The 16,931-nt window shown below is 29.7% G+C and overlaps 1 protein-coding gene across 6 annotated transcripts in view; it reads right to left on the minus strand.

Moving 5' to 3' along the window:
• LOC109598292 (ion transport peptide-like) overlaps positions 1 to 16,496 on the minus strand; it is a 35,069-nt gene extending 18,573 nt beyond the window's left edge. Inside the window, exon 1 of one of the 6 annotated variants that reach the window (XM_020014240.2) lies at positions 16,306 to 16,496. The gene's annotated coding sequence lies outside the window, so the exon portion shown is untranslated. Of the gene's footprint in view, positions 1 to 5,402; positions 5,639 to 11,273; positions 11,468 to 16,305 lie in introns of those variants that run through there. The other 5 variants (XM_049970811.1, XM_020014191.2, XM_020014199.2 and 2 more) reach the window with 5 other exon arrangements.
• Positions 16,497 to 16,931: the final 435 nt, after the last annotated feature.

Raw genomic sequence — 16,931 nt, forward strand, 5'->3', positions numbered from 1 at the left:
GCGTACAGTTTACTTTGGACCAAAGTTACTGGCAAACACCTGGTTCTTTGAAAACCGCATTCTAGGATGCCAACAACACCTGATTTCCGAGTTACGTTCGCGTGAAAATAAACACTTTAGAACTGTTTGAAATCGGTTTATGATATTAATTAACTTTGATACCTCAATTTACTTCTACTATATTTATGTACGGAGAAACGGCGACGTAAACCTTTCATCTTTCATCGTCGAAAGATGCTGATCAGACCATGGAAAAAATAGATTTTTATAGCAAGTAATAAATAATTCGTTTAACAATTTTGTATATTATTTTCCCTTTCTAAATATTTAAAAGACTTTTTTGTGTTAGAATGGTTCAAATGCTATAATTCGTGTAAAGCTACTTTAAGAGTTCAAAAATCAGCTTAACGAAACAGAAACAAGTCGCGTTGTGTTTGGAGAAGATGCTGCATGTGATAAAGTAGCACGATTTTGGTTTCATCGACTTAAAAGTGGCAATGAAATGCATTGAAGATGGACGACAACAAAGTCGTCCTAAAATCTGTACCAAGCAATATTTCGTACAAAATCCTCGTGTAACATCAGAACTATTATAAAGAGAATTCATGTAATAAATTTTATCAAAAATTAGACAAATGGTTTACACACAAATTAAGTGAGAAAACAAAATAAGGGATTGTCAATTACTAATTCTCTTCTTGTATGTAACGCAAATGAGCCTTTTATTATTACTACATGATCTTACTTAAAAAAAATATTAATCCAAGAAGGACTGCCTACCAAGGAGCCTAATGATTAATATGACTATCTTCTACTTCCAAATTGATTAGGTCCATGTAAAACTTAAAGACAGACTCCATAATACAAGGCGTTCTGCCTCTTCATGACAACGCACGACCACAGGCTCATTAGAACCTTAAAAGAAGCTTCAAAATGTTAAATGGAGTTCTAACACATCCACCATATTGTCCAGATATTCCTCCATTTTAAAACTGAGGTTGATCTTTTCTTCAATTCTAAGAGAATATTAGAAAGAAATAGGTAATTTTAATTATTAAATTAAAGTGATGCGTGTCCCGGCACCCAAAAATCAGCACGAAAACCAAATAAGTACATGAAGGAGGCCTGAAACTTTTTCATGGGCACATTTATTTGCTCGACGTGCGGACCGGTGCCTCTGGTGTTGGTAACAGGTCTTCAAGTGTCCTTTTTCGCGTTCGGTAAAGGAAAAAATGCGGAAACCGATTTACACGAAACCACCGGAAAAGCTATTTATAAAAGTTAATTTCACCTCGCGTTACCCTGTGCATGTAATTGATCGGGTCTCTGAATGTGATACGATTAAAATCTGCTCTCGGCATGAAACTTGTAAGAACATTCATGGTCAACTTGTCTTGATTGTAGATCGGAATCGCCCGTAATAAATCTATTCGCAGTTGCATTTTTTATTTATTCCTCGTCCGTTTTTATTTAGACGTCCGATAAATCCGCAGGCGTTGTTCGGCCCTGATGCGACGACACTCGCACTGCGTTTATTTTTCGAAGAACGACATTGGGTCAGGCTTGCCGTCCGTTCGCATAAATCTCGCACGATTAATCGTACGTAATAAAATTCGGCAGGCCCGATAATTGGTCGCGTTAAATTAACCATCTGGATTTGTCTAATGGGGACCTCACACATTCATGTGCAATGACCAGGCTTAACTTTGGTCTTATGAATGAATTGGACGCTGCCACGTATAATTTTATCTTCAAAGCGAACTGGCCGGATCAAAATTAAACGCCAATAATTCTTCGTATAAACTACACGATTTAGCAACAATTTAAGTGGCACCATTAGTTCTGGCTCTTCTTATTATTTCGCTGCGATTAAAGTGTGTTTTAACATAATTATTGAAATTAGTCTCAGATGAGACTATATTAACGTCCTGCGACCTGAAGTCGTGCCAAAAACCGCTTATTAATGCGTCTGGCTCTTCATGCAATAGATAAATTAGTACCTTTTAAAAATTTCACACTTGTTTGCTTTTTTCGGTCTGCGTGTGCGAGTCGTTTGCCAATTGCCACTTGCGGCCGGGGTAAAATTATATATTCGAAAACGAAACGTCCACTCACGTGGCGCGGCCACCTAAATAAAACTGTTTAACGAAAGTGCCGTCGTTGTTTCCGCCATCCTGATATATGTGCACGATGACAAAATATCATGCGGTGTGGCCCAGATGGAAACAACTCCGTAACTCTTTTATTTATAATTCAGTTTTAATGAATCACTCGACAGGAAGGCTAAAGATAAAAATTATTTTCTACATAACCCGGCATTGTTAATAATCAAAAAATGGGAAAAATTGATTAGGGTACTTCACCTTCAATAAAAATATTGAATATTGTCTGTGGTCTAATTTATTCCTTCAGATGTCAGACTATCAGATAGTGACTTAACACTTAAGGTTTCAATGTTAATTTAATTTTCAGTGTCAACAAGTACCACAAGTCCAATTTTGTCTGTTGTACTATTGTTTACTAGTAACACCACTCGGTTATACACCTTTAAAATTGCTTTAATAAGCACCAAACTAATTTTGAAGGCTAATTACATTAAGTCAGTAACTGATATTCTCAATACACACCTTTTTCACCGCAGTTCAAATAAGTGACGTTACTTTTTAATTAAATTTAAAATAAAACCCACTAATTCAATATATAATTTTCATCAAACTGTGAAATATGATGAAGGAGACAAGAAGTTAATTGAGTTTTTACAATAAATTTGTCACCATATTGGTTAAGTCATACAATAGAATAAAATGTATATATATTTCCCTATAACCAAAAAAATAGAGCAAATTCCCCTAAATAATACCATTTTTACAGTTATATATAAAACGGGAGCATTTTCGGTGAATGCGTATAAAACTTGTCTGTGGCAGTTAAAATTGTATATTTGAACCGAATGAAAGAATATGATTGTAATAATAGTGTTACCGATGTAAACATTCAATGTCAAAAAATTCAAGGTTTGCTTAATGATTTCGCTATTTTTGCAATTTTATTCGTTCGAACTTAATAACGATGACCTTTGTATTTTATTACCGCTATTATTGTAATTTCTGTATTATGTATGTACTCAAGTACTAATTTAGAAATACGCTGCACCGTCATACTATCACAACATGCGAATAATAATTGTTCAATAATTTACGACAGTGACAGTAACAATGATATAAAAAAATGTCTAAAAGGTCAAGTCATGATGTCAGTAAATCTGCCAGATTTTTATCTGATTCTTTAATAAAACGTAGTTCCATATAATGAATATTTAAACACCACATTTGAATAATAAATTACGTTTATGTTAATCTGATTCATACTGTTATTTTTAAAGAGCGATTCTAATTGTTTCAATTCTGAAAATCGAATTACATCGCAAAATTCCGACGTGTCACAATTGATCACCGTTTTGGATGGACGGCCCCCCAGGAAGGCCCCCAAAGGTACCGACTGTGATGGATGTGGACGGGTCTATTAATACAGTTTTTTCTTTGTTTTTGAAACCCGTCAATTATTCAGTATTGGCACAAATTTCGGAAACGAATCCCATTCAGAAATAGTGGCGTGACATAAGCAAGTCATCTAGTTGCCAATACCACGTGTTTGGAACGCTCTAATTCATTAACGGAAAAAGGTTCGAAGAAATTGTAACAATTATTTTCACATGGAACTTCAAACAGAAAAAATATTCATAAATAAAACCTTATGACATATTGGGGGCATGTCCACTTAGCATTGTTATTTTTAGAACTTCATGACTAGTAAAAATAATTGCGATTGGTAGCCGTTCTAATATGGTCTGGTACGAACATTACCTTGGGCGATTTCGGTGTACGGGGTATCCCAGAATATGTGAGCAATCAGTGTGAGTAAATCGATATGACATAAAAATTTCCTGGTAGTCCCTCTATGGATATATGAACATTGGTTTTCGAGGAGAACTATGATATTAGAAAGATTATTAATTATGGCAACATAATGAACAATGTTGTGGATCCAACAGTATCCAAATATTCAATTTTTCAAGATAGTCATTAGACTTGAAGGTGTCCATGTTGGACCGACAAAATGATATTTAATCATTTTTGGATGCTGAACAAGATTATCTTTATGGATCAAATTATTAAAGCAAAATAGAGATGTTGATCAACAAAAGAATATTTGATGCACTCGTCATTATTATCTTTGAAACTAGTTAAGTTTATGGATCCTGAACAAGAGTATTTTTATGGATCAAATTGTTAAAGAAAAATAGACCGACAGAAGAATATTTGATGCATCATTTTTGAGACTAGTCAACTTTATGGAAAAATAAGGGATATCAATTCAAGCAGCCCCAACTAGTATCAATCATGATTAGATGTTGTTTTAATGAATTCAGTGTACCCTGATTATTGCTTAAACTGGACGCCTATACAATAAAAAACAATTCACAAAATAATTACGTGTTTTCAAAAACGTAGATTACACCGCAATTGAACGACGTTAATATTCGACCGGCATCTGCTTGTTTATATATCGAACGAATGTGTGTTGTAAATTCGTCGATTTGAAATGCAGGACCAGTAAAAGATCAACAATAGTTACATGTTAATGAAGCATCCAATTAATTTAAATTCCTGCAAAATTTCCGTCTCGCAGAATGCCATCGACGACGAACCATTGTGATTTCTGTCAGCTGAAACGACTGAGACGGTTCAAGTTTCGTAACTGGTAAATTTAAATTACGTATTGTCATTGTCGGCTTCAGATAAAACAAACTAACATATTTTATAAGTCGATGCACAACACATGTTCAGCAACGCTAGCTGGAACAGTTGCCAGATTTATTAACAAAAAAAAAAAAATATTTCAATAAAAATTTTACGGTCTCCACAACTCTCGGAACCAAATTGAAGAAAGAATTAAGAAGTGAGTGTGTGATCAATTGCACTGGAGGTGTGTAATCTACATATTCTGAGCCTTTAAATTGTTCAACGGAACCCAACGTTCTTATTTGTACATGCAAGATATCTAGTTATGAAAAATTGGTACAAAATATAAATTTTTTCTTTTGGTTCTGTGCCACACGTACAACATATCCAGACATTATCTGACATTTCTAATGATTCGACAAGTTTCTCCCGATTTGAATTGATACTCGTGAATCTCTGTGACCCCGAATATTTACTAATTCCTTGTTGATAATACATTGTATGCATTTCATTGCAATTAATTATTGTTAGGCTCGTAAAAGTTGAATGAAAACTACATTTTAAGTTAAAGAATTAAGATTAAGATTGTTTCAAACGTCACAATACCCACGAAATATAAAAACAAAGCAACCAAAATGTGTGTTGTGTTTGCCCCTGCACCTGGTAAATTAGCGTCGGCAACGTGGCGTTGGCATAAAACCAACAGAGTGGTTTGGTTCTTGCCGCGCCAAGCAGTCTGTAGTAAATCGGCCTTGATTCTTCGCAGTTGAGAGCATTTGTTTTGAATAACACTCACACACACAGACACACACACACTCTCACACAGTCACCACTATCTTGATAGATCGTGGAAAATATCCTTCATGCCAATTGTGGCTTGATTATAACTCGAGTCATGCTCGCTGCTGCGATATAGTTAATCTAAATGAAAATTGTTTCAGATTGTAATTAATTCGAGTTGCAACGCATTTCTTGCTCTACGCCAGGACCGTATTCGATCGTGTTTCCGCATCGGTTCACCACCATCTTGGTGAACTCGCTGTGGTCGAGACGGTTTCCCGCCAAAAATCTTTCTGCGTACGATGAGGAACGAAAATGATGGGGGCGTTTTGTCGCGTACGGTCTGAAAATGATGGCCTGTCCGTGTGCTGTCTAAAACGAGGGACCAGTTTCACCGTGTCGTCCCTATTTATAGATCGGAGACACTTCCTCGGATGTCGCGTGGTACCTTCTGTTCAGGTACCATCGCATATCTGCACAAAATGTGCCTATGTTCGATGGTTGGAGAAAAATGTTTGGTTTTGGCAATGATTGGGGTAAAATAATAAAATAAACGACGCGGGCACGTTACGAAACAAAAAACCACCCACTTGATCGCGGTCTCTTGTGTTTCGTTTATAATTGGATTAAACTGGACTGTACCAATAATGTCAGTCGGCGAAATCAATATGAACGGGGGCTTAAATTTGTGGCTTGTCACGCTCATCGTTTTTCGATTCATATAAAAATCTCCTAATTAATACAATTTGCTTATTGCTATTAAAAACTATTGAACTAAAAATAAAATTTAACAATTTAAATTTTTCTTGATGTTTTTATCTTTTAATCGGTTTACTTTATTAATATTATTATTTTGAATACTTGAATAAAATTCTAAAACATTAAAGAATAATAACTTACGAAACAAATCTCTTAATTAATAAGTACTACTACTAATTTTATTAATTGATTAAATATCTTTGAACCTTATTATTGTTTAAAAAATGTGGACCACAAATAAAAATGAAGAGCTTTATGTAATTTTATCTTACAATTAATTTACTATTTTTTTTTTATTTATTTAATTCAAACCAATTTTGAATGCTTAAATAAAATCCTAAAAAATGAAAGGACAACTTAATGATAAATATTTAAAAATTGACTTATAAAACAAGTCTCTTAATTAATTAGATTTGCTCAAAATATTTATTAATTTAATAAATATCTTTAAACATTATGGCTGTTTAAAAAATATTGGACCACAAATAAAAATGAACAGCTTTAGTTTTTCTTGTTATTTTATTTTACAATTAGTTTACTATTGTTTTGTTTATTTCAGTATAATTTTGAGTACTTGAATAAAATCTTGAATGAAATGAAAAGACGAATATTTAAAAATTAAATTTTTATAAATTTAATAAAATAAACATATAAACATTATTGCTGTTTAAAAAATACAACAAATAAAAATGAACAACTTTAGTTTTTCTTATTATTTTATCTTACAATTAGTTTGTCATTGTTTTCTTTATTCCACTTACAGTTTGGAGTACTTTAAAACTGAAAGGACGGTATTAGACGATGAATATTTGAAAATTAAGACTCAGTAAAACTCTTAATTAATAAGATTTACTACTAATGTTTACTAATTAAAAAATTATACGAAATCTCTAGAAATAGGCCAAAATTTGTAGTGGTAAAAAATAAATAAATAACACAATAAAATAGTATTGGAAAATTTTTTGAAAAAATATACTACGCAGTTGTTACTTCCAGCCAATCAATCATGATAAATTGGTCCCAATTTACGCAGTTAAATTTCAGAAAAAAATAACAAACAATAGGCTAGACAGTTTACTTTAATTAAAATTTACACATTATATAATTAAAGTAAAATTTATTGGCGTCATCTCGGTGTTCTGGTCAATGTTTTAAAATTCCACATAAAAAACATTATAAACATTAAAATCGATTGATGTACATAAACATTGGCTTAGGTTAGTTATGCATAAATTTTAATGGAAACCCGAAAAAAGTGGTTCAAATAAAATTGATTTTAATTTTTTATTTATTGTGGTTATTAACGTGACTCATACGATTGATCGCATTCGAATAATTAATTTGGAATAAATGAATAAATTATAATTTCGACTTAACACGTGTATTAATGGTTTTAATGGCGCATTATGCATAATCGCCGTGTAGTTCGTTGTACATGTGAAAAATACAAATTAACAGAACTAACGTCATTTACCAAAATTATTGCATTATAACACCGGATGCGAGTTGGTCGAACCGAGCCGAACGGCTGCCAAAAAATTTTCGCCTTGTTCCAATCCAATTTTTGGACGGAGAGAAAAATATCGGTTTCGGTAGGAAATAAATTTTACCGCGAACGCGTCCATTCAGTTCTGCTGCGAACTTACGAAACGAATATTGGCATTCTTTTCCAGCATCCCACCTGCAACTTGTTACATGATAACTACCTTAACACATTATTTATCGTTGCCATTATAAATTGGTCGATTGTTTTGCACAAGTATGTGAAAGAAAAGTCAACATTGTACCGACACAAATCTCGGCAGCTTTCTGTAAAGAAATTCCTGCTGCCACTTTGTGTTATTATACATTATTCTCACGCCCACATTTTTTTTGCACCACACGTGAATTTATTATATCGCAGACAAGTGTCATATATTCAGTTTCCTGCATATCCGTTTCGATTATTGCAGGTAAATGTTATGGAAATGACTGGTAGGCGTATTTTTTTTAATTGTTCCAGATTGATGTGTTATTAACGGTCTAACTGGGTCTAAACGATCTTTGATTGAATCGGCTGCAACGTTTATTAATACGATTCTCAATATTTTTAAGATCACGTTTTATTTAGTAAATTGTTTCAATTAGTGCTAAATGGAAATAATATTAATCTAATGAATTGGCGGCAAAAATTATAAGATATTAGTTTATAAATAAACTGACATATTTTAACTAATCAAAAAATTATCATTAAATAAAATAGAAACTCTAGAAATTTCTCTTGTTGGCATAAACTACAGAAGTACTGAAATTTTATAAATAAATATTGTATGTATCAAATATTTTTATTGCCATATATATAAAACTAATAATGTTAAGAATAAATAAATCAATAGATGAATCAATGATAATTTTTATAAAAGTAATATTTTAGCCAAAAGTTAATCAATTGTTAAAAGAATTTACACATAAAATTTATAATAATTTAATATAAATAATATTTAACTTTAATTAGTATATGTTGTTTTTTATGATTTTTTTCATATTAATAATAAATATAATATTTTTACAATGAATTAAATTATGTATATTATTATTATTATTTAATGTTTTGAACATTGAACAAATTTCTAATAAATAATATATTTACATATACATTTACGTCATTAATTTTTTTATATTTAAATTATTTTATATCGAATAAGATTCAGTTTTGTTTTGCAGTAATATTGAAAATAAATTAATCACATTAAATTTAAATTAACATAATATGTTGATTTTTATTAATTTTAATACATTTTTTCAACAATATTGTTTAACCAACACATTAATAATTTATCAAATGAAATATGTTTTTGAAATAATATATACATATGTTGTTCAGTTTTACGACTACTTTTTTAATAATAAATATTATTATTATTTGTACGAATTTAGTCATTTAATTCTAAAATCTTAATAATTTTAATAACTACAATAGATTTGAAACATACTACTTCGAATAAAAAAAGTATTCTTACAGCTTTTACAATATATTTCGATAACTGAACTAAAATTATACTTACATTTTTAAAAAATTCTTAATAAGAACAATTAATACTGCAATAAACATATGTTATTCTTCATCACGAAATCTAAAATTACTTAATGTATATTTTTACAAGAACATGACATTTCCATCCAATTAACGAACATTAATTTACATTAAAATTCCAAATAGCACGTTATTAAAATTGTACTTTGACAATTACATGTAGTCGTTTCAATTACACACATACACACATACAAATACAACAAGTTTAAGTTGAATGCAAATAATAGTCCGTCACAAGCTCGTTATGAGAATTCGAAATTGGAACATCTAATTAGGTGTATTAAAACAGACTATGATTGTAATGGTTCCGTTATTGAGAATCAAAACAAGGAAGAAGACAAAATAACACGCTCAATAACATATTAAACCTACTGACACGGAAAATTGATTGTCTTTACGTCGCGTCAATTAAAACTGCTCCATTTATTATTGTCCTTGTAATCAAGCATCGCTGGAATCTACCTTCAAAAAAAAAAAGGAAAAAAGAAAACGCGGGACGCTCAGCAATTTAATTTTCCATAAATTCTTAATTTACAGGATTATCATTTATGTGGTTATGATTTAGAGAACTGGCTACAATGGGTATTGTTAAATAATAATTGAAGGAAGCAATTCATGCAATGCCTTTCCTTATTTGTCTGGTTTATGTAAGTGGCGTTTTTCAGTTGATTGTGTAAGGAATGATCACTTCCACTTACAAAAGTAAGCAATTCAAAGTACATTGTAATTTGGACATTTATTTTACTGAATATTCGATGCATTTCTGATCTACATGTTCCGTCTGGGATTATAAAGCTTTTGATGATAATATAATTTTAACAAGAAATTTTCTGTCTGTATAGACATATTTTAGTGAGAAAATTTATTATTAATTTTTAGGTAAATTCGATGAATATTTAGGCAAATTTAGAAGACTTGAACGTTTCACAAATAAGTAAGCCAAAGTTGGGAAATGAAACTTGAGTGTGTGTCCAACCTATAAATTCTTGTGCGTACCACCGGTTCAGTTGAAGAAAGCTGATGCAACAGAATATTTTAGTTACAAATAAAAATTACCTACCTATAGATGCTATCGTTTTATTAATTGCCCGTTTTCAGGCATAAACCGCGTACACAAATAAATTTATATGCACTTATATTCACAATTAATAGAGAAAGTAAATGAGCAGGCGAACTTGGACAGAAAAGTGGTGAAAGGTGGTATATTCCTTTTAACAAAACAGTTTTTGCGTCATTGTATTTTGATTCTGGCATTTTTACGTAGACGATCACGACTCGAATGTACCGACGTTAAAAACTATAATAACTACCAGGATATGTTTATGGTTCGTCGGATTTCTTGCGAATAATTGACCAAAATGTTCGTGTTATGTTAACATTTTATTTTGTTTGTTTACCGAGCGCGTGATTTTTAGTTTCCTTATTTGTAATTTACGATAATTCATTCGGACGTGTGGTACCATATTTAGAAATGGCGGATTCGCTCAGAAAACCCTCACTTTGGAAATTTTCAATTAAATCAATTCTAATGAAAACAGACGGGAATGTGTTGTACGATTTTCATAAATGCAATTAAAACGTTTTGCTCGATTCGAAAAAACCTAGTCTAAATCTAACGCCAAGCGCAATAGTTTCAGTTTTTGAAAATTTCAGCACGCTTTCAAAATAACATTTGCAAACTGTTAGAAAGTGAAAGGAACACTCTACAAAAGTTAAAACAATAAAACGGCATCGTAAACTAAATGAAATCTATAAAAATAAAAAAACAAAAAAAAAAAAAAAAAACATCGGAGATAATTTGAGTCGGATCATAGATCGAAAAAGGACAATCGAGGCAACTGAAAAACTCCTCGTGCATCCAAAAATCTATTCCGCAAATACAAAACAAAAAACCGGAAAAAATAAAAATCAAATCTTACTTGGTAAAAGATCTTTGAAGAGAAACTCACTTCCAAAAATAACGGCGGACCAAACACAGGGGTTACAATTTTTTTCGAATCGGCAATACCGTGGGCACCAAACGAAATCACTCGTACCGTTTCTGTGTGTGCTGAACGAAACTGTCACTTATGTTACGATCTCTCTCTGTTTATGCTTCAGATTGGTAGTCTGTGCTTCAGATGCTGTCTGGACTTTGTTGGAATTGGATGTTGGGATCGTGCTATATGTATGTCCGCGCTCCCCTCCACAGTCACAGTTAATTAAGTCTTCATAATAAATCGAAGGAAATATAGCAGCACAATTAATGGATATGGATTCGGGATACTTGAAAATTCTCTATTAATTATTAGATAAATAAACTTGATACAGATATTGTAATAAAATACCTTTCCGGAGATAAAAACAACTTGATTTTTTTACTGTTGATTTTTTATTATATTACTAAATTGAATTCTTGCAGCATTTAACTATTAACATTTTTGAATAATTTTATTAATTTTATTAATAATTATTATTATTAAAAATATGTTTGATTAAAAATTGTATATATTTATTTATATTAAAAAATATATAATTTAGTTTTTTCCGTATAAAATTTGAAAAAAAAATATTATTTGGAATAAAATATTTTCTCTTAATAATAATTAATTATTCTAAATTATTTTAATAATAATTTTATTATTGTAAATGAATATATTTAATAGAAAATTAATAAAAGTTATTTCAATCATTTTTTGTCAATCATTATAGTTATATCTAAATAAAAAATATGTAATTTAGTTTTCAAAAAATTGTTTGTTTATTGCAATATTTTTATATAACATTAGCTAATTTAAATTACTCTTGTATTATCAACATTTTTTTTCAACAATTGTTTATTTTAAACTTTTATTATTTTAATTCTTCATTAAATATTGTTTAGATTTTTTAATAAAGGCATTTTATTTATTTATATTATTATTTTTGTTTTTATAAAATTTTATTAATATTGTAATTTTTATGAAATTGTTCAAGCATTTATTTATATTGAAATTAAATATACTAATCTTTTCTGAAAGGCTCAATATAACTTTTTTTTCAAATTCAAAAAGTGTAAAAATTATAATTTAAATTAAAATATATTAAGAATGTTTTATGAAAAATAATTACTATTTCTTTTAATAATAATGATTTATTTCGTCTTATAATTATGTATTATATTAATATAGTTTTATAACAATTTATATTTTTATAAAATGTTGCTAATGCTGTAAATTTTTAAAAAATTATTTCTATAATTTTTTTATTTTAAAGTTAAATAATATTAAGTATATTTATTATAACTTTTCAGAAAGGCAATAATTTTTTTTCAATTCAAAAAAATAGTAAAATTCCAAATATATATAAGTTAAATATAATAAAAAGATTTTTTTAAATATAATTACTATTCTTTTAATATGATTAATATTTTATCTTTCATAATACATTAATAATTTTATAAAATATGATATTAACAAATAAAATGGTTTTGGATTAAAATAAATTTATATTTCTCCTTGAAAATTATCATATCATGTAATCAAACTTGTATTTTACATTAATTTTTGTTCCTAATTTTTGAAAGAATTAATTAAAACTTATTTTGAACAATTTCATAAATATAATTAAATATAAAAATTGTTTAAATGATGAGCAATAAAATGTTTGGATATATGTTAACATCAACATTTTAAATTTGTATTTAATTATCCATTATATAATTTCATATTTTTTCTTGATATTTATTGAAAATATTACAGTTTATTAACTACATATTTATTTTTTGTTAAGGACTTTAAATTTTAAAAAATAAATTTTATTATAATTCGACTACAACATTGTTTTTAATAAAAAATGGTAAATATTAATTATATTTTATATATTAAAAATAAAATATTATAGCACATGAAGTTTTATTTTTGTTTAAGTATATAAAATGATATTAATAACCTTAACCATTCAAGCGTTCATAATACAAATTAAAAATATTCGCATAAGTCGTAAACAAATTAGTATTTTCCTATATTTGCCCAATTGAAACGATTGCAATGACGTAATGTTTGCTTTCGAAAAATGGTCATTACTACTTGATTAATAATCGATGGTATTTATGTGATTGATTGGAATAAGTAATTCTGTAGGAGGTCAGTTTATTAGTCTAAATCAAATAAAAACCGAGGGTAATCCATAAAATTTCCACATTGTTGATTATTCTCCAACATGGGCATGTGGATAAAGCAGTATTAATGAATTGTCCTGTGTCCTCGTTCAAGAAATTGTCTGTTGAGTCTAACAATTATTACCGATAACACATTTATTTGTTGTACGCAATAAAAATTGACAGTATTTCTTCTCTAATTACTGAAAATCAATTGTACTAGTTAATAAGTTATTAAGAGAAATATACATAGAAATTCCTTAATCACAAGTAAATGAATCATTTTAATATGTTAATTAAATTCGGGTAAGAAAATAAAAAACATACTTCTTGGTAGGAACTGGCAGTACCTGCAGTTCCTGGATTTTCAAACAAAAAACCCTCATCAGCCTATTTGATGCGTGCGAGTACTAAATCTCTATCGAATGTTTTACGACCGACAACGTCGATCTTGTTCTCGGTAATTTTTCATCCGATATAGGATGCTGCTACATTTCGCCAGAAAAAATGCGTTTCTAGTAATCTTTTCGTTTGTGATTTCCAGCTAATCGACGAGTTCCCGTCTCCTTCTGCAGGTGCACGTCGATCGTTGGATCGCTTCAGCTCTCGGGACAAACTTTTATTTATTTATTTTTTATTTATTTATTTTTTTTTGCAATCTCCACCTGCGACAATGCAAATGCGTCGTTAATTTCGGTTAAATTTTGGCGTTGCATGCAAATAAATGCGGGCGACACGGCACAATTTTCAACCCACACAATTCCGCCTGAATTTATTGCGAACTTTTTTAGAACAATACGATGGTTGAATAGTAAATGCATTATCGGAATTTTTTGCCATATAGGCTCGAACCGTCCTGTTTCCACAGTCATCGGACCAGATGTCGAATAAGGGAAAGTACCGGCGCATTCGCCATAATTATTCGTCTTTAAACCGGAATTCAAAGTAAAAAATAAGGAAAAATTCCGTTAAACAAGCTAAATTACGAATAAATACGAGTAATTTTATTCGTAGATTTAAAATAATTTTCCACGAATGTAAGTCACATGTCTTAATTACTGATGAGAAAGATGATGAAAAGTGAATCCACGGGTACGAAGAAAATAATGATAAAGATCTATAAAAAGTAACTAATTTCCCATGAAATTGTGTAGTGGTAAATAACTACTTTAATAACTTGGGAATTAGATATGTCTAACATATAATTACATTCAATTATTTATGGAACACATAAATTTCCTTAACGTCATACATTAAACGATGATTTTTTATTTTTGCACGAGTTCCAATGTGAGTCACAATTACGTATTTGCTTCATTCGTTACAGTGCATTTTCAAAGACGTTAGTGAAATCAGTGCAATCAATATCGTTGTTGCTAATTAAGATATTTTAAAACGATTTATAAAATTTGTCACAAAAATATATATTAGTAAGATAATAAACACAATAGATAATGAACATATTATTAATATTGTTTGATTATGATGATAAAAATAAATTAATATAAATCAGTTATCGGAATCAAATATTTCAAAAATATTTAAATTGTTTTTTACCTTTAATAATTCACAATATTTCATCATCATCAACAACAATTAAAGTAGTTAAATCACTTAGTATTTTCCCAAGGCATTGGAGGGTTATACAATTCCAATAAAAATGTATTATAAAAGACGCATTTGTTTTTTTCAATCCGTCATGGATTGATTAACTTAAGTGCACACAATAATGCTTATATTTATATCCTCTATTATAATTCTTATTAAATATTTAAGATTAGATTTTCATTCTGATGATATAAACAATCTTGTAATCATTTGAGTTCAAGGTTCAAGAATATTCAGTTCTTCGAGCTAGGAAAACCCTCATGTTGAACCTACATAAAAAATACATACATTACAAATGATATTATTGTTGTCAATTTACTTATTTTACGGATCAAGATGTTTAAAAATAAATCGATTCTTTAGAACAGAAAATGTAAAGAAGCTAGAATATCATTTCAAGCATCCCTAATTATTATTTATCATATTAAAACCTATTTATTACGTCAAGTCGTTTAAAAGTTACTAAGGAAAACCAATTTTTGGAAAATTGCTTTAGGAGTCACTTATTCTTGGGAGATTTTTAGAGAAATTTTTCATGTTAACTTCTCATATATATTTTAATGCATAAATCCGGGAGACTGCGCCCATATATAATATTATAGGACATTGTGAACAATTTGATATACATAAAAAATTGTTTTTTGGCTTGATTTCTGTGAAATTGTTCAGTGGCTTAATTTATAATAATAATGATGAAAAATTATAATTGAGGTAGAAAAATTTAAATTATATTATTCACAAGTAATATATATATGGATGGATGAATGGTAATATTTTTAGCTTTAATTAGTGTTTTCAAGACGAGATTTACTTTAACATAGAGAAATCACATATCAGTGTTCCAAAAATAAACCAAATATGTACATAAAAAGAATGATCAATCTAGTAGTGGGTAGTATTAATCTACTCATGCTCGTCCTTTCATAACAAGAGGCAAATCAGAAGAATTTAATGCCTTTTTAAAGACAGACAAGTCTTAGTTACTGCAAACACAACACTTGATAATTTTTGAAACCAAATTATACGATCTCGACGCAAGAAAACCACTTATTAGGATAGAAAACGGAATAAATGTAAATGGAAAATATGAATGAATGCCGACTGATTTCAAAGGTCTGAAATTTTCCTCCTTTCAAAATTAGCTTACATTACAGAGGTCTTATTGAACCTACGTCTTAGTCATACGTATTTTTATATAAAGACCCACACACAATTGGGATATTTACCTAAGCTATTTAACCAGCAGCCATCGGCAGAGTAAAGTAAATCCAAGCTATACATGAAAAATTGTCACAACACAAAGTATACACCAAAACTATAAACAAACACGCTCAAAACCTTTATTTTTACCAAGCACTCAACAACGAAACAACAACACTTAACAACATGCAAAAATTCAAAAAGTGCTACAACTAAATCTAAGTCTAACAGATACTGCATGAATGGAGTCGTTATACACTGTGAGATCTGTAGTAATATTTACTCGTAAAGGCCTCATCATACAGGATGTAACCTATTAACTGTACAACATAGTCTCATGACCTGGTCCGGCCCTTATAATTCCATGTGATACCGACAACCAGAACAGTATTTGCCTAAATTCATTACGCGCTGACAGTGCAAAATAAATTGATTTTTTTAATATCAATGTCTTCCTGTCGTCAAATTAATTGACTAATGGAATTGTTAAGTTGATATGTTGATGTAGATGGATGCACAGGACTGGGGTTCATGGGTTTCGCTGGCACTTTAGTGCCAGCTTCTCCCGTCTCGGTCTATCGTTGAATTAATATAATCATTATTTATAAATCGAAATTGTTCTTTTAAATAGAAACTGGCAAATGTGACAATT

The sequence above is a fragment of the Aethina tumida genome, chromosome 1 (assembly GCF_024364675.1).
Source record: "Aethina tumida isolate Nest 87 chromosome 1, icAetTumi1.1, whole genome shotgun sequence".
NCBI classification, from domain to species: Eukaryota; Metazoa; Arthropoda; class Insecta; order Coleoptera; family Nitidulidae; genus Aethina; species Aethina tumida.